Genomic DNA, 19,407 nt, shown 5'->3' with positions numbered 1-19,407 from the left:
AAACCAATTAATTAAAAAAAAAAAAGTCTCTCTCTCTCCAGGAAGGCAATCACTTAATTTCTGTGTCTAATGACCTCGCCAAGAAGAAAAAAATAACCCCTACCAAACCCCCCGCCCAAGGAAGATGACAATATAAGAGGAATAAGCAATATTCTTTAAACACAGTACTTTCAATGACTATTATTTAAAATATCCAACATGGATTACTAAGTTTTTTCACATTTTAAAATTGCTTTTCTAGTACTATAACAAGGTAACTAAGCTTTACTCAAAAAAGTTTCTAACTAGAACCACTCAATAGTAAAATACCCTCTCAAATCAGCATCATCAACCACAATGGCCCTATGTTTACACAACATGAGTCAGGTTATATCAAACAGAACAAATCTATAACTTGTTACTCACTTTAAAATACAATTAAAATCTGTGATCAATCCAATAAAATCCAGAATAGTAGAGACACTGGTTACAGTGTAGCATGACTAGAAATGGAAAGGTACCAGCAGTGCTTGAAGAAGAAAAATAGTTACTTTCCTTTCTTCTCACCTTGATAAAAGTTAAAAGTAAACTAAGGCTTACTCATTTTCTAGCTTCCAGAATTTTCCTCAACAGGATAATGATAAGTCACCTAACAATCAACGTGTGCTCTGCAGGTTTAACCATAGGAATAACATGTGTAGGCGGGAAGAAAATCATACAAAGATTTAACATCTCACTTTGGTAAAGCACAAAAGTCAAACACTGAAATTCTGAATAAGGCTTTCAGGAAAGATGCAGCAACACTTCTAAATACTTCACTTAAGTAGATTCACAAAGATAAAAGGACCAAAACCCCACCATACCTCAAGGCTCTATCAATACTTAATTGATCACTCTTTTAACTGTCTACAGACGTAAATCAAAAATACTTTTTATATACTTAAATTAGGCAGTCATCAGAGACCAATCATCTTTTACCATAATACAGATGTTAAGAATCTTTGTCACATCTATGTTTCCCTCCAAATGGTATACACTTGAAAATTTAAAAATTGACCACCTCAAATCATGAGATCACTAACAAATACATCAAATATGCTAAAGGTCAAAGGAACTGCATACTTTGTAGGATAAACCTAGCAGAAATCGAAATCAGAATTCCATGACTGAGGATAGTTATCCCACATTTATAATACATTTTTTAGATTCCCAAGGGATGAGCATTTTTACCTTGCCTTATTTTTAGAACTACACATCACACTGCACATATCACATGACATGATGTAACTGTTAGCAAAGAAAATGGCCCAAAACCATTGAAAATATACATGGTAGAGGAAACGAATCAATGCACACAAGAATCACTATATTTCGTATTTACTTTTTGAAATTTTTTGAACTCACAACAGACCTTTTTTCAAATTGTAAACGCGGTTAGTAAGCTCTGTAGAAACAACACAGAAATGTATTCGGTATTTTATAAAATAGGAATTTACCCAACTATGGGGAAAACTGATACGAAGAAACATAATAGAGCAACATTCTTCTAAATCTACAGGATTAGTAGTAAAAATTCTCTGGATCAAAAACGCAACAGAAACATAATGAAATACCTTCAGGTAGAAAACAATTATTACTCAAAACTGTTCAGTGTTGTTGCGAGAAAAGAAAAATAGTTTTAAATGACAAGCATGTAGACAATTGAAAATTTCTAAATTGGTCAGACAGTATGCTAGAAAAAGAACTAAGTATAGCCTGTAGAAGGGGGGAGGGGAAAACACACCCACTTAAGTCCTTGTAAATAGTGGTTAAAGGACCCAAAAAGCAGGGAAAATACTACAGACTATTCTGAGAAATGGAAAACATATTCCAATGTTCTACTTTCCATACTTGAAAGTGCTTTAGAAACGAAGTTCAGTAACAACCTATAACTATATCATGATTATGCAAGGCAAAGATTATGTAATTTTATCGTTTATTATAAATGTTCTCCGATTTTAAAACTAAAAAAACTAAAACGTTTTGATCTCTGTAATAGGGAGGAGAGAAGTTCTTCTGGGCTACAATTTAAAAATATAAACACACACCCCAAAACAAACAAAAAAACACAATGATTGCTAGCCACGTGACAAAGGAGATGGCAACACCAGGATTGTGAATGGAGGGGAGGGAGGCGAGGCAGGAGGACTAGGAAGATTTCTCGGAACTTTGGGGACCTCGGGATTCGGGTCTCCCGACCCTTAAGGTACCAAACTCTAGCCCGACTAGTTGTACTGTTAACATTCTCAAGTAGTTTATTAATAGGTCACGAAAAATGGTCCAGTGACCTCCAGAATAAAGGGGGGAAAATCGGAGGAGGAGGAAAAAGAGCAATTTAAAGTGGCGCCATCATGTCACCCCTTCTCCCCTGAGGCAATCAATAAGCAATAGTTAAGTAACGTGTTTCTCCAAAAAAACCACACTGGGATCCCGACAACGGAAAACAAAAGGATTTTTAAGTAAAACATGAGAGTAAGGCTGTTTATCCTATGGAAAACAATCAAATTATTTGCTGAGAATCAAAAGACAGTCAGCCGGAAAACAGGCCCCCCAAACTCACTTAAAAGCAAATAAATGTCTCTTCCTCTTTAGTTTAAAAAAAAAAAAAACACATGTCTGCCTGAGGGAGACTAGATCTGAAAACGTAAGTGACCTCAATTTACAGGCAACAAAAATAATAAATAAATGAAACACATAATCATCTCACTAAACAATCAGAGTTGTGATACACACCGTGAAACGCGTAAGATGTGTGTTTCGGCCAGAGAAAGGCCTTTTGCAGTCAAGAGAAGTTCAAGGCGAGAGCAAGAGTTTGTTTGGGTTTTTTTTTTTTTTAACCGGAATAAATCGTGTTCTTAAGGCCGCATTTTTAAATAGAACGCCAAAGGAAAAGCTGGCGAACGAGGCGGCAGCTGGTGGGGAAGGGCCCCCGCACACCCCCGCCCTTGGGGCGACTCCCAGCCTCGGACCCGCAGCGGGGAAGCCCGGAGAGGCCATTTAAAGTTCCGGGGATTTTTCCTGCCCTGCCCTGCCTTTCTAGTTACAACTAACAAAGAGAGGGAGAAATGGGAGCCACAGGGAGAGCGAGGAGAAGGAGAAAGGGCAGCGGGAGGAGGAGAGCAGCAGCAGCAGCAGCACCTACCACGTGATGGAAGAGCGTTGCCCGGGCGGATTCAGCCCCACAAAATGGGCGCAGTTTGCAAACAGCCCCCGGCCTGGGCGCCGAGGGCCGGCGGCGGCGGCGGCGGCGGCGGCGGCGGGCGGGGGCGCGCGGCGGCGGCTCCGGCCCGGGCCCGCCGCTCTCCTCCCCCCCGGCGCCCGGAGCCGCCCTGACTTTCCGGGCGGGGGGGCGAGGCGGAGGGGGAGGGGAAGGCGGCGGCGGCGGGGAGCGGCCGCTTTTTCTTCTCTTTCGGGCTCTTTCTCCGGCCTTCCTCGGCTCCGGCGGGGCCTGGGCACGGCCGGGGACCACAGCCCGGCCGGGAGGACGGGCGGGCGGGGGCAGAGAGTGAAGCCGCCCCCCCGCCCCGCACAAACAAGCGCCGCCGTCTGCAGCCCAAGCCCGCACCCCGGCCGCCGCCCCCGGACGCCTCTTCCCGGCCGGGGAGAGCGCTCCGGTCGCCCCCCGCACCGCCGCGGCGAGACGAGTCGGCTTCGCTAAGGTGCTCGGTTCTCCCGCCGGCTCGGCGAGCGGTGGCGGCGGTGGCGGCGGCACTGGGAAAATGGCGGCCGAGCTTCTTTTCCCTCCCCCCCTTTAATCTGAAGCGGAGGGAGAATGGAGCGAGCGAGCGAGCGGGCGAGCGCCGGGGACACGGGGAGGAGGGACAGCAGCGCCTCCGCCGGCTGCGGCTGCGGCGGCGAAGGGCCGCTCCGCCCCGGCGCGCCGCCAGGGGGCGCCCACCGCGCCGCCCCCGCGAGCCTCCAGGAGGCGCGGCCGCCGCCGCCGCCTCAGTCATGGCTCCTCGCCGCGGCCGCTGTTTCTGCACCTCCAGCTGCGGAGGCCGCGGCGCCGGGACCCAGCCGCTCCCAGACGTGCGGCGGCGGCACGCGGCACTGCGGCAGGCGGGAGCGGACCCTCGCTCCGGCTGGGGTGAGGCTAACCTGAGGCACTGACGCCGTCACATTCCTTCCGCGCTTGGGCTGACAAGGCCGCGCGCCGGCTATGAGGGGCAAGGCAGGCTGGGGCGAGAGAGCAAGAGGACGTGAGCGAGGAACTGTTTGTACTGGGTAGTAAATAGGCTAATGCCGTCGGTACCACATTATTCCAGGGCTAAACGTGCGCTGAATCAAGTGGGGAGCTCCCTGACCAGTGAACCGCTTCCTGCCGCCCTTTGTCCTAGCAGCCTGCCTCCGTACACTGCAGCACGCCTGGGCACCAGCCCCAGTGCCGCGATCCGCAGCCGCCAGGGTTAAAAAAAAAAAAAAAAAAAAAAAAAGCGCACGTCTTCATTGCGCAGGCGCGGGCCAGGGCCCGCGCCGGGCCAGCCCGGGAAGGAACAGCCGGGAGCAAGAGGGGAAGTGATGGCCCACCAGCGCCAGGCCCGCTGGGAACTGTAGTTTTCGTTAAGAAACACGCGTCTGGTTTTGGGTGTCACGGCTTGGCGGATCCACCAAAGCAGGCAAATGGCATTACACAATGAGTATTTATGCTTCCTGTCTCCACCAAAAGGAAGTTCACTGCTATGCTAAAAGTTTAACAAAGAACTCCATAGAGAAACCCAAATCTCACAACAAAAAGCAAACTTCCACTTTCCTACCAGAGTTGGTTTAAAGTGGTGGCACTTTATCATTTCTCATGACCAGTTTGTCAGTACAATATCTTATTCCTTTTCCAAAATAGGGCCTTAAAATACTGGAAGATTTTCTAGATTAAAAAAATTCAGCAATATAATGCAAAGTGTCACATTTACATAAATTATAATCCACTATCCTTTAAAACTAAAGAAAAAGTTGCCAAAAGATGAATCCAGTGCTTAGAGGCTTAAAAAAGGAACTCTGGTATTCATCAAAATATTACTTTAAATTACAGAACAACAACAACAAAAAATGTTTCCAACAATTAAATCATCAAATGCAGCAGATGAGAAAGATATGCTCTACTACCAAAAAGGAAGATGAGAAACGCTCAATACTTTTTTGTGGCTTACCAAAACCAATATCCGGTGGTATGCGTCACTTCTGTTAGGCCAAAAAACAGCCCAACAGCTTGTCCTCCCACAAACTTTAACTCACTAGCTCCTACAGCATCTACACCTATATTTCCATTTGTACCCTTAAAATCACACTCTCAATCATAGTCATGGTTCTCAAATATCAAAAGAAAGTCACAGGGTCAAATTACACAAGAATAAAAAAAATATGTATACATATTTGTATACACATCCAAAAGAGATCCTAGTCTTGGCTTTTTAAATTATAATCCTGGGGGGGTGGATTTATTAGTTGATTGAAAAATGTATACACACATCTCCACATAAATAGTTATTCCACAAAATACAGCAGAAAGTGTTGAACACAATTCTAAAACCAATAGATGGCGAACTAGAGCCCTAATGTGAGGATTCTGAAATCCAAATGAGCAGAATGAAAATACCAAATAAGGCATAGCCCTTTGCAGTGTATACTTAAATATTATGTTCAAAGACACTCACCACAAAATAATTAATTTTACTACTGCTTCGATTCTTAAAACTCAACTGTCAGATTTAATTAGGCCCCCAAATAACCAAGGTTATAAAATACATTCTTTTCAAATGATTAAGAAAGAGGTGGAAATGCTCATTTTTAAACATGCATTTTGGGTAAAAATAAATCCCCACTTTCCCCTTTTCTCACTGCTTAGCCCAAGAGTAGGGAGTTCACAGTGTTTATGGCACTTAAATCAATTTGTTTTACATCGTTATCTCGAATCAGATGTCTTTCTGCTCAGACACCAATTTTTCCAAATAAGGACATTCAAAGGTGAGCTACTACAGACACAAAAATCTTAGACAAATACATTTTCTTAAAATTTCCCCCCAAAACACAGTGGATGTCAAGGCTGATTAAACACACACACACACACACACACACACACACACACACACACACACACGCTTCCCTGGTGGCGCAGTGGTTAAGAATCCGCCTGCCAATGCAGGAGACACGGGTTCGAGCCCTGGTCCGGGAAGATCCCACATGCCGCTGAGCAATGAAGCCCATGCGCCACAACTACTGAGCCTGCGCTCTAGAGCCCGCGTACCACAACTGCTGAAGCCCACGCGCCTAGAGCCCGTGCTCCGCAACAAGAGAAGCCACCTCAGTGAGAAGCCCGCGCACTGCAACCGAGAGTAGCCCCGCTCGCCACAACTAGAGAAAGCCCACACACAGCAACAAAGACCCAATGAAGCCTAAATAAATAAATAAATTTATTTTTTTAAAAAAAACATACTACTCATTTTCCTAATCATTCTTGGAATAGTCATTGTGATTGACTGTCCTCCAATATCCACTCTATCCTAGTAGATTAGTTTCAACCCATTCTCTTTGCCAGTGATTGGTTGGGAATGGGCATGAAATGTAATCCTGGCCAATGTGACACAAGTGGAAGCCCACTGGAAGGCCTCCAGGAGAGAAATGTGAGAAAAGATTATTCAGTCCTAAAGATGAGATGAGGAAGAAACAGTCCCTTTTCAGGTAATGCTGAACATGACACTTCACACTGCTACAGTCACCTTACAGCAAGCCTGAAGATGCCACCAACATCAAAGAGAGCAGAATGGAGAACTGGCAAGTACCTTGACCCTTGACGACAGCATTAAATGATTACATCAAACAATCCTGACATCTGCAAGACTTCTGGACTTCCAGCTACATGAGACCAAGGTAACAACAAACATTTCTTTATTGTTTAAGCCAATTTGAATTAGGTTCCTATACCTGAAGTCAAAAACATACTGATTATTTTCTCATATTTTAGAGTATTTGTATACTCTAAAATACTTTATGGATAATTTATATTGTCATATTTTATATAACCTATAGACCAGTCCTTTCCTCATATACACAACTCTGTACCCATCCATGTCTTTATGTGTTCTTTCTGCCCTGAAAAAGAGGACCATCCCTCCTCACCACCAATCCTTGTTCATTCCTCTCCCCCAATCCACCTCTAATTTACTTTTCCTGCAAGAAAACAGTAATAAGAGAATTCCCTGGCAGTCCAGTGGTTAGTACTTGGCACTTTCACTGCCATGGGCCCGGGTTCGACCCTTGGTTGGGGAACTAAGATTCCACAAGCCGGATAAATAATAGAATAGGAAAGAAAGAAAAAGAAAACAGTAATAATAACAATAATGTAGATAATTGGCACTGTATTACCCTGCTCTTGGTTAAATGCTCTGTAATTCCTCTGAGGTTGTTTTCATATACCAATCTTGCCTCCTGAAGCCAGCCTCAAAGCTCTTAAAAGCAGGAACTATGATTATTCCAACTTCTCTGATTTATTACCCTGGTCTATATAATAAACATACTCCAAAAAGGCACTTTAACTTCTTCACCATATATCTTCTAACAACCCAGAAATTCCTAAGCAGAATATTCTATCACAAATTCAGTATTTCATATGTCCGAACCAATCTCAAAAGGACAAGGGATTATTCTGTGTTGTACTTAAAAAAAAAAAAAAGCAATTATTAAAGTAACTCAGGAGAGAAAGTCCTAAAGCCTAAACCATTTAGTTTCAAAAGGACAGGGACCCAGTTTTTCTTATTTGCCATTGCATCCCAGGGACCTAGTCCAGATATCAGAGAAATGAACACATCAATCTATATAAGACAATTATTAAAATTATATCAAGGAAGAAACATCTTTAAACTGAAATTGGTGCACGCTCTTATGTTAATATTCAGCCAGCTAAATATTAAGTAGAAAGCCAGGATAAACTGAACCAAAACTGGGAAATTTAAATAAAAGAATTTTGGATATTAGAAGGAATACAGAAGGCCATCTAATAAAAACCTCCAGATTTTATTATCAGGAAAATGAAGCCAAGAGAAAATAGTTAGGAGACTGGCCAAAGCTAAAGCTGGAACACATGCTGGAATCCAGGTGTCAGTCTCCAATTCTCACTTTCCCCACTGTATCACCTGCCTTCCAGAGTTAGAGCCTCCCAACAGAAACATGCTACTCACCTGGAGAGTAAGAAGTGCAAACATGACAAAGGTATTAAACCTGAACAATACTACCAATTCAGTTTCACCAGTATCAAGACTTGGTCAAAGGTAAGTAAGAGAAAATCCTCACATTGATTACAATAAATCGCCTCACATCGTTTACAATAAAGCACAAAGATCAAGATTTTTTTTCACTAAATGGAGGTCTCAACTAATTCACAATATCATATATTCTTATGTATTCAGTCCAATAGCAACAAACTTGCAGTAAGATTAAACAATTTAAGGCATTTGAAAAACTTGTCAATGACAAAGTATTATAAGAATGCATGGTATTCCTTAGTTTCAATCCCACCCAAAAACAAGATAATATTCTTCCTCATACTAAAGATATACAGGCTCTGGAATTTAGAGAAAGATATTATCTTACCATCTCACCACAGAAGTGATCCAATAACTCATTGAAAAGAAAAACTAATCTTTAGGCAGACTCATGATTTAACCGTGTTAGTACTGAGAATAGTAACTAAAGTTACAGATTAACCCTGAAAGCACTCCTCAATCTAGAAATAATTTGGGGATATTTAAGAAGACAATACTAAAATTCAACTGAAAACAACTGTATCACTTAAAGAAACAAGTCAGGTTCTCCCAGGCCATCAGCTATGTTAAGACTTAACAACCAGGATTGATGGTTTTCTCCTCTGCAGTCCCAGATTTCAAAGTAGCTACACAAGCACTGACTTCTAATACACGCAGTTTAACCAGAACTTTACATGAATATTTTAATAAAGTTTCTCAAGGAGTTAAATTAAACAAACATACAAAAAACTACTGATTAAATAAACTGATTATTTAGGTGGATTTTAATAAATTCTAATGCTTTGAACTTTAGTATAGAACGTTTTAAAATTCTCCAATAATTAGAATTAACCAAAAAAGTTAATTGACCAAACGTAACAGGAGTATTTTAATATACTGATTTTGCAGATAAGGCAATGTCAAATAAAGGAATCTGCCTAAGACCTAAACACTGTATCAGATAATAAATGTCAGAACATGCCCCAAATTTACCAAAAAACTGCCTGGCTTCTTTTCCAAATGATACGTAAAGGTAAACATGGAGAACTTCAAGGCAGCTGTGAGCACCCAAGTTGTGGAGGGCCTGATAGAGAGTCAGAAGGGGAAAAAATGTTCACAGAGAAAAGGAGGCAACAAGTGCACAAGGCAAAAGGCATTCTAAAAAAAATTTTTAAGTGAGTTGCTGAGTCCAAAGTTAAGATGCAACTTCTAAAATCTTGCTCTGATGGCACAGTGAACCTAGGGATTATGGAGATAGCACATCACACCTGTTCCCTCCAATAGAGAGGCACACCATTCTTGGAAAGGACATTACTTTTTAATCCACTGATTCCTGGATTCCTGAACTGGGTTCTCATGTACAGTGTGCAGCATACAGCTATGGACTAGGAAGTAACTGAAGCCACTCAACAGACAGGAGACATCTTGCTGGAGTGTCGATTTATTCAAAGATTATAGTAAAATCGGATACACTTTTGTTAAAATAAACACATATATTACAGAACAAAATGCAAAATTCTCATTTTTTCAAGATAGAGAAGGAGTCTTCAGAGAAATGCTCTTTTTGTGACAAGCTGCTTTGGACAACCCCAGATCTTGACAGTACTTTAGGAGAAGCATTTGTAGATAAATATGCATGCCCAAAAACCCTGAATGTAGTCCCTTTATACAGATGATGAAACCTGAAAACATCTAATGTAAAAATTGTTGTGGGTACAATATTATAAATGAGACCATAAGCTACTGAGAGAACATGACTGGAATTCAGGAAATGCTGAAGTCCCTGTCTTATCTCTGTCACTCATTTACTAAGAAATCATATATAATTTTCTTAACGGCAATCTTTTTTCATTTCTGGATTAGACTGACAAAAATAATAGAACATAATATTCAGTATTTTCAGCCATATTCCAAATTAATTCTCACAATCAAATTTAGAAACAAATTTATCTAACAAAATTGTCTCAAATGATCTAGCTCTAGCTTCAACTAATAGAACAACGACAACAAAAAATAGCCTAATGAAACTATATCTTTTATGGTATAAAGAAGAAAAAAATCCTTCTGTGTAGAGGAGGAGAAAACCTACTCACACGTCCTAGAATTTCTATGGTGGCAATGTCAAAATGTGATCTTGCTGGTAACATTTAGGCTAGGGCATTGAATTTTTATAACATGACAACAGTAATACCTGTATTCCTGCCTTGAATGACTTTCTTTGATTTTTCAATAAAACTAGATATCCCCTTAAAGCCCTATTATTAATTCCCAATCATTCATAAACATTTACTGAGTGTCTACTGGATGCTAAACACTATAGTACCTCTGGAAAAAAATGCTAAGTCACCATCATAAACTATGTGGTAGCCAAAAAAAAAAAATCCTTTCTATTCGCTAATATTTTAAACAGTAATTCAAAGCCAAGAAGTAGTAAGAGAACAATCAGCAAAATTTTAGTGCTTTATGCTTCCAATTCAACTCTCTTCTGGCCTTTTTGGGAAGCTTTTGTAGACCACCCTAAGAATGCTAAAATTAGGTGTTATTTATGGCATAACTAGAATGAGGTAACAAAACAAGTACCTCAAAAATAAAACTAAGAGAAGAGGTTAAGGGAACCAAGTAGGAGACAAGGATCTGAAGTGCCAGACTTGGAACCTCTACCCTGAATGCCTCAAGATAGGGAAAAGGTCAAGAAAAGGAAAATTTGTGACCTAGTCCAATTGTATTTAATTCTACATCTTTCTTTTTATTTTTTTAATTTTATTTATTTATTTTGGCTGCGTTGTGTCTTCGTTGCTGCACGCGGGCTTTCTCTAGTTGTGGTGAGCGGGAGCTGCTCTTTGTTGCAGTGCGCGGGCTTCTCATTGAGGTGGCTTCTCTTGTTGCGGAGCACGGGCTCTAGGCCACAGGCTTCAGTAGCCGTGGCACGCGGGCTCAGTAGTTGTGGCACATGGGCCCTAGAGCATAGGCTCAGTAGTTGTGGTGCACGGGCTTAGTTGCTCCGCGGCATGTGGGATCTTCCCGGACCAGGGCTCGAACCCGTGTCCCCTGCATTGGCAGGCGGATTCTTAACCACTGCGCCACCAGGGAAGCCCTACATCTTTCTTTCATTCTCAAATATTTGCTCTTGCCCCGTGGGAAGGCTTCTAGATTTCTTGTGATTGCCACAAATTTAATAACTCATAATTTCTTAAACATTAGTTGTATTAACTATTATCTTCATTCAGTAATTAGGCAATTAGAATTTACTATTGCTAAATGAATGTCCAAAATTAAACCAAAATTATTTCAAGATGAAGTCAGAATACATCTCAACTCATTTGATAAGGCTGTTACTACCCTGACACCAAAACCAGACAAAGACATCACAAGAAAACTACAGACCAATATCGTTCATGGATATAGATGTAAAAACTCCTCAACAAAACACCAGCAAGTGAATCCATCAACATAAGAAGGATTGTACACCTTTGCTAAGTGTGATTAATTCAAGGAATTCAAGGTTGGTTTAATATCTGAAAGTCAATTAATGTAATACATCATATTAATAAGGAAAAAAAACCACATGATCATCTCAATTGATGCAAAATAAGCGTTTGACAAAATCCAATACCCTTTCTTGATAAAAACTCACAGGAAATGAAGGAAACTTTCTTAACCTGAGAAAAGGCATCTATGAAAAACCCACAGCTAACATCATACTTAATGGAGAAAGACTGAATACCTTCTCCTTAAAACCAGGAACAAAACAAGGATGTCTGCTCTCAACACTTCTATTCAACATTGTACTAGAGGGCTTCCCTGGTGGCACAGTGGTTAAGAATCTGCCTGTCAGTGCAGGGGACACGGGTTTGAGCCCTGGTCCAGGAAGATCCCACATGCTGCAAAGCAACTAAGCCCATGCTCCACAACTACTGAGCCTGTGCTGTACAGGCTACAAGCCACAACTACTGAGCCCATGTGCCACAACTATGGAAGCCCGTGCGCCTAGAGCCCATGCTCTGCAACAAGAGAAGCCACTGCAATGAGAAGCCCACACACTGCAACGAAGAGTAGCCCCTGCTCCCTGCAACTAGAGAAAAGCCCGTGCGCAGCAATGAAGACCCAATGCAGCCAAACATAAATGAATAAATAAAATTTTTAAAGAAATATTGTACTAGAGATTCTAGCCAGGACAATTAGGCAAAAAAAAAAAAAAGAAATTAAAAGCTTTCAGGTTACAAAGGAACAAGTAAAACTAGTACAATTTGTACATGACATAATCTTGTATATAAAAAATCCTAAGGAACCCACAAATAAACTATTAGAGCTAATAAACATATCCATCAATGTTACAGAATTCAAGATCACTATACAAATAAATACCAATTGTATTTTGATACAATAGCAACAATCTGAAATGAAATTAAGAAAACTCCATTTATAATAGCATCAAAAAGAATAAAATACTTAGAAATAAATTTAACAAAGAAAGTATAAACCTTATAATTTGAAAACTACAAAAATTGTCACAAGAAGTTAAAGAAGTCCTAATTAAGTGGAAAGGCATCCCATGTTCATGGATCAGAAGATGTAAATTTGTTAAGATGGCAATACTCCCTAAATTGATCTATATATTAATTCAATTCCAGAATATCCAAAACAATCTTGAAAAGGAAGAACAAAGTTGAAGGTCTCACACTTCCTGATTTCAAAACTTAATTCAAGGCTATAGACATCAAAACAGTGTGGTACTGGCATAAGGATAGACATATAAATCAATGGAATATAGTTTAACAGTCCAGAAACAAACACTCACATTCACAGTCAATTGACTTTTGGCAAGGGTGCCAAGACAATTCAATGGGAGGCAAGTGAGGTAGGAGTGGGGGTTGGATAGTCTTTTCAGCAAAAGGTCGTGGGGCAACTGGATATTCACATGCAGTAGAATAAAGTTGGACCCCTATCTCACACCATGCACAAAAATTAACTCAAAAATGTATCATAGACTTAAATATAAGAGTTAAAACCATAAAATTCCTAGAAGAAAACAAGAATAAATCTTCATTATCTTGGGTTACACAATGGTTTTTAGACATGGTACCAAAAGCACAAATGACAAGAAAAAATAAGTAGACTGAACTTCTTCAAAATTATAAAATTTTGTGCATTAAGGGACACCATCAAGGGACTTCCCTGGTGGCACAGTGGTTAAGAATCCCCCTGCTAATGCAGGGGACACAGGTTCAAGCCCTGGTCCAGGAAGATCCCACATGCCACAGAGCAGCTAAGCCCGCAAGCCACAACTACTGAGCCTGCGTACCACAACTACTGAAGCCCATGAGCCTAGAGCCCATGCTCCACAACAAGAGAAGCCACCACGATGAGAAGTCCGTGCACCACAACAAAGAGTAGCCCCTGCTCACCACAACTAGAGAAAGCCCATGCACAGTAACAAAGACCCAACACAACCAAAAATAAATAAATTAATTTTTAAAAAAAAGGACCCCATCAAGAAAGTGAAAACAGCCCATGAAATGAGAGAAAATATTTAAAATTCATGTGTGACAAGGGACTTGTATCCAGAATATATAAAGAACTCTTAGGACTCAACAATAAAAAGACAATGGAGTTTAAAAATGGCAATGAGGGCTTCCCTGGTGGTGCAGTGGTTGAAGGTCTGCCTGCCAATGCAGGGGACACGGGTTCGAGCCCTGGTCTGGGAAGATCCCACATGCCGCGGAGCGACTGAGCCCGTGAGCCACAATTGCTGAGCCTGCACGTCTGGAGCCTGTGCTCCCCAACAAGAGAGGCCGCAATAGTGAGAGGCCCGCGCACCGCGATGAAGAGTGGCCCCCGCTTGCCGCAACTAGAGAAAGCCCTCACACAGAAACGAAGACCCAACACAGCCATAAATAAATAAATTTTAAAAAATTTTTTTTTAAATGGCAATGAATGTGACAGAAATAGACATTTCTCTGAAGATACACAGATGGCTAATAAGCATATGAAAAGGGCCCATCATCATTTGCTATCAGAAAAATTAATTCAAAACCACAATGAGATACCCCTTCACACCCACTAGCATGGCTATAATCAAAACGATAGACAATTACAAGTGTTGACAGGATGTGGAGAAACTGGAACCCTCACAATGGGGTATATCCAAACAATGGAATATTACTCAGCCATAAAAGGAATGAAAAGCTGATATATGATACAACGCAGATGAACCTTGAAAACATGCTAAGTGAAAGAAGCTAGTCACAAAACAGCTCATACTGTATGATTCCATTTATATGAAATGTCCAGCAAGGACAAATCATAGAGACAGAAACTAGATTAGTGGCTGCCAGGGGCTAGGGGACAAAAGGAAATAGAGAGTGACTACTAATAGATATAGGGTTTCTTTTGAGGGTGTTGAAAATGTTCTAAAATTAGTTTGTGGTGATGGATGCACAACTCTGTGAATACACTAAAAAAAAATTGTATGTTTTAAATGGGTAAACTTTATGATATGTGAAATGAATATCAGTAAAGCTATAAAAAAAAAAAAGATGAAGCCAAAATAATACTTAATTTCTAAACAACTTCACTGTGCAAAAAAAATGTTAAACTACTTGTAAAAATATCAGAAGACAAGCGTAATTCTGCAATTTATTTCCACTTGAGAGATTACCTCAGAGCACTAATATGCTTTCATGTTACACTTGCAACCTCATTGCCAGCAGTATATATAAGCAAAAATTAGGTCCTCGTCAAACTCAAGTTATTCAACTTACTCAAGTAAATTATTCTAAATTACTTTATGTAAGAATGAAATGAGGAAGATACAACACGTCATAGATAAAATCAGTCATCTATAGGAATGATACAAACTAGGACATCAATAAGCCAGTGAAGAGTTTAAAGAACACAAAATCCTATTCCTGGAAGGGTTATCTTCAGTGAGATAGGATTGGAATGTATTATTATTTTAAAAGCTTAAACAAAAGTAGCAATATTATACTCTGCCCAAAGAATATTATAACAGATGGTTGGCAAGGCTTCTGTAAAAGGGTAGTTCAAAGAGAAAAAACTTGGCATTGTCATTCCCAGTTCTACCTGGAGTATAAAGAAAACTGCCCTGGTTCACAATTACAGGATCTGAGAGGAAGAGTATGTGCTGAACAGGAAAGAGTATGCTGATCAGTCAACTCATTTCTGAGCCAGATTGATCATTTTATTTTTGCCCCTATAAATCAACAATTTATTTTTGTTTCATGGTCCAATCAATATAGATGTGATTAGCAGATGAATCTATCCCCTAGCAATCAACATACTGATATGATTAATGCTGGACTGGCATTCAAGTTCTAGTTCTACCACCAAGCAGCGACGTGACTTAGGGCAAATGACTTCACTGCTCTCAGTTTCCTCATGTAGAAAACAAGACAGCCTGACTAACTTAAAACCAAGGTTTCTTTTCAACTCTAAAGCTCAATGATTCAGAAACCTGAAAACTACAATAGTAACAATGATGTGTGGTTCAAGAATCTGTGTGTTCAACACTACAAAACTTCTTTGAAGGGAACTGATATAAAAATTTAAATAACACAATAAATGCTTTCTCAAAAAGAAAAAATTAGAACCTACTAAGACATACACATATAACAGAACTTGGTTCTAAATTATAATCAGAAACTGATATATATGACTCACTAGTAATAGAGATAAGAAACACACTTAACCAATATTCTGTAAAGTCAGGAAAAACTAAAAATGTATTATATGGTTACCCAATTTTAGAAGGAAGATCTAGACTTTGGCTAGATAAAACTAAAGTTATGTTTAAAAGGCAAATGTGTAATACAAAGCATAGAGATGGACTTTAAAAATACTTGACTATAAGAAAGCAAAAAAGTCAGATGCTCAAACAAAATGTTTAAATTGCTAAGTAGTGTGGGGGGAGCGGAGGAGAGTAGGAGTGGGGAGAGGAAAAGGAAAATAACTTTTCTCAAAATAGACAATAAAAATGAGGAAAAGCAATAAAATACCATAAATTATAGCAGATCAGGAGAACTAAGGCCTATGTAGGCAAAACAACAATTAAAACCTTGCAAGAGGGACTTCCCTGGTGGTCCAGTGGGTAAGACTCTGAGCTCCCAATGCAGGGGGCCCAGGTTTGATCCCTGGTCGGGGAACTAGATGCCGCATGCATGCTGCAACTAAGAGTTCGCATGCCGCAACCAAAGAGTCCGTGTGCCACAACTAAAAGATCCCACATGCCGCAACTAAAGATCCCGCATGCCAGCAACGAAGATCCCGCATGCCGCAACTAAGACGCAGCGCAGCCTAAATAAAATAAATAAATAAATGTTTTTTAAAATATAATAAATAAATAAATAAACCTTGCAAGAAAATGCAAAGCCACAGAGAGGTGGTTTAAATATATAAAAAGCCAGATGCTGAATAAAGACTGGATGGAGCACTTGATAAACAGGGTATAAACAGTGACAAGAGCAAGACAACTGACAGGCCTAACTGTAATTTGCTTCAATACTTACTGAAGAAGATATAAGGAAGAAATCTATTTCTACTTTAAAGCATATGAATCACTGACAGTGAATTAAATTCATCATTAAACAAACAAGATGCTTCCAAACTAATATATCACATGTTAGGTAGTCATGAAGTCCCAAAGTACTCGCATTTTAAAAGAATTTATGTATAAAATTATAAAATTGCAAGGAAGAACCTACTGACAGTCATCTGAGAGAAGTGACCTCCAATAAGACCCAAGAGGACGGAATCCAGATCTCTTTCCTTTAACAACAAAATTTACCCAGCCCCTTGCTCAACTCCTGGCATATTTTGGCACTCAATAAATATTCGCTGAACAAAAATGAACAAAAACATGCCATCAACATAACTCCCATCTATTCAAGAGAAAGGCTCTGGCTGTGAGCTTCAAATCGGTCAAACTGGCAAACCTCTACTAGAGGATGAGATCAGAAGACGTATCAGCATAAAAAACCTTCTGAGGAAAAGACAAACATGGCTTCTAAAAGAAGAAATCACACCACACCAGTCTACCCAAACTCTCTGAGGAGAAAGTATGTGAATATAACTTATTTAGGCTTTTATAAAAGTCTTGACAAGAGTCTAAATAAAAGGCTATTTTTAAAAAGCCTGAGTGGCCACAGAGTTGAGAATATTTCCCGTGGATGGGGTGTGGTTTATGAGACTGACACACCGTGTACTGCGCAAAGGGGGCAGATTTACACAGGGCATGACACATAGAAAACTATGGGTGGACGGACGCTGAGGTACTTCCCCGGGAAGTATAAGCAGACGATTGATCTTAGGTAATGTTTCAGAAATGCTACATTTAACATTTTCATAAATTATATGAAAGGTATACAGAGAATTCCCCATTTTGCAGATGGAATGATGAGCTTCCTGACAGTGAAATATTGCACTAAATTGGAAAAATAAGGGAACTGAGAGGTGGAGAAAAATTTTAAGTATATCAAATGAGAAACATTTGCAAAAACTAGGATGTATTTTCAGTTTAGAGAATACTTTGCAAGCATGAAAGGTGTCTAAATATCTGCAGGGCTGTCCAGCAGAAGAGAAACTAGAGTTGCTCCAGGCAGTTCCTGTGTAGACAAAATTAGGCCCAAAGTGGAAACTGCAGAGGGACACATTTCAACTAACATAAGGTCAAGCTTTCTAAGCACCAGACCAGACCTAACTGAAAGGGTGATTCTTACTCTGAATTATCTCTTAAGAGCCCACTGAGATACAAGCTCCTAAAGTACTGCAGGCAGGAAAACAGCAGGTATTAACAGCATGCAGCATGGAAAAATGAAAAGTAAAGCATTTACAGGAAAAAAATCTAAGTTGTACCTAAAGGATGCATGGCTTCTAGTTAAAAAAGAAATTTTTGAATAATTACAGAATGTTACTTAAAGACAATGTGATTTTTGTATGCAAAGCGGGGAGGGATTGCAAATTCTACTGCCAACAAGGAAAAGACTGTGAATAGAACATATTTTCCTATCCTTCTAACAAATCATAATTTAGCTGTATCTGAAATGCAGTTATGATTGGTTACCATAAATCCAGAAAGGCAAAGCAGTGCTGACAAAGATCCAGAGAAGTATACGTAAATGGAATGACTAAGAGGCTGAAGGAGATGTCACTGGAGATTACATTTTAAAATCAATCATCTTCAACTGAGAAACATGAAAGCCAAGGGGCACTATGATCAAAATCAGAAAATGTATCAATATGGTAAATACTAATTTATTCACCAAATCTTGGTACAATACATTAAGCTTTTAAACTTGAAAAGATAGATCTTTTTTTCCACAAAAGATAAAAAGAAAGTTGTAGAACGTGTTATCACCAAGCAGTATTTAGGGTTAAGAATACTCAAGAAGTATACAAATTTATGTATATTAAGTCCATTCTGGGCTCCTACAGGATAGAAGTGACACCTGAGGTGAGGCCTTAAGTTTCTGAGGTTAACATCTTATAATTGCCTCACATCAAAACATTCCTTGGTGCCAACTGAGACATGACAATTGGCTGACAGCTCCCTAACAGACTCAGTAAGGCTTGCTGGTATAGTTCTTGTTATTTTTATTATAATTTTTAACATTTATTTATTTTTATTTTTATTTATTTTTGGCTGCGTTGGGTCTTTGTTACTGCGCGCGGGTTTTCTCTAGTTGCGCGGAGCAGTGGTTTCTCTTGTTGCAGAGCACGGGCTCTAGGCTCGCGGGCTCAACAGTTGTGGCTCGCAGGCTCTAGAGCACTGGTCAGTAGTTATGGCGCATGGGCTTAGTTGCTCCGCGGCATGTGGGATCTTCCCGGACCAGGGCTCGAACCCATGTCCCCTGCATTGGCAGGCAGATTCTTAACCACTGCGCCACCAGGGAAGCCCTATAGTTCTTTTTAGTCCTTTATCTATGTATGTACAGTTGTCCCTTGAACAACACAGGTTTGAACTGGTCCACTTATACTCGGATTTTTTCCAATCAATACATACTACGCAATGCTCAATTGAAACCCTGGATGTGGAACTGCAGATACAGAGGGCCTACTGTAAAGTTATATGTGGATTTTCTACTGCACAGAGGTCAGCGCCCCCAATTCTTGCATTGTTCCATGTGTGTAATATATATATATA

General features: G+C 40.1%; 1 protein-coding gene across 6 annotated transcripts in view; it reads right to left on the bottom strand.

Moving 5' to 3' along the window:
* The window catches only part of KANSL1 (KAT8 regulatory NSL complex subunit 1), a 186,673-nt gene that overhangs the window by 155,620 nt on the left and 11,646 nt on the right, over positions 1-19,407 (bottom strand). Inside the window, exon 1 of one of the 6 annotated variants that reach the window (XM_036835748.1) lies at positions 3,161-3,293. The exons of the other annotated variants lie outside the window; for them this stretch is intronic. The gene's annotated coding sequence lies outside the window, so the exon portion shown is untranslated. Of the gene's footprint in view, positions 1-3,160; positions 3,294-19,407 lie in introns of those variants that run through there. 6 annotated transcript variants of the gene reach the window in all.

Source organism: Balaenoptera musculus, chromosome 20 (assembly GCF_009873245.2).
Source record: "Balaenoptera musculus isolate JJ_BM4_2016_0621 chromosome 20, mBalMus1.pri.v3, whole genome shotgun sequence".
NCBI lineage: Eukaryota > Metazoa > Chordata > Mammalia > Artiodactyla > Balaenopteridae > Balaenoptera > Balaenoptera musculus.
The sequence above is the reverse complement of the archived record's forward strand: the minus strand, read 5'-3'. Positions and strand labels throughout refer to the sequence as shown.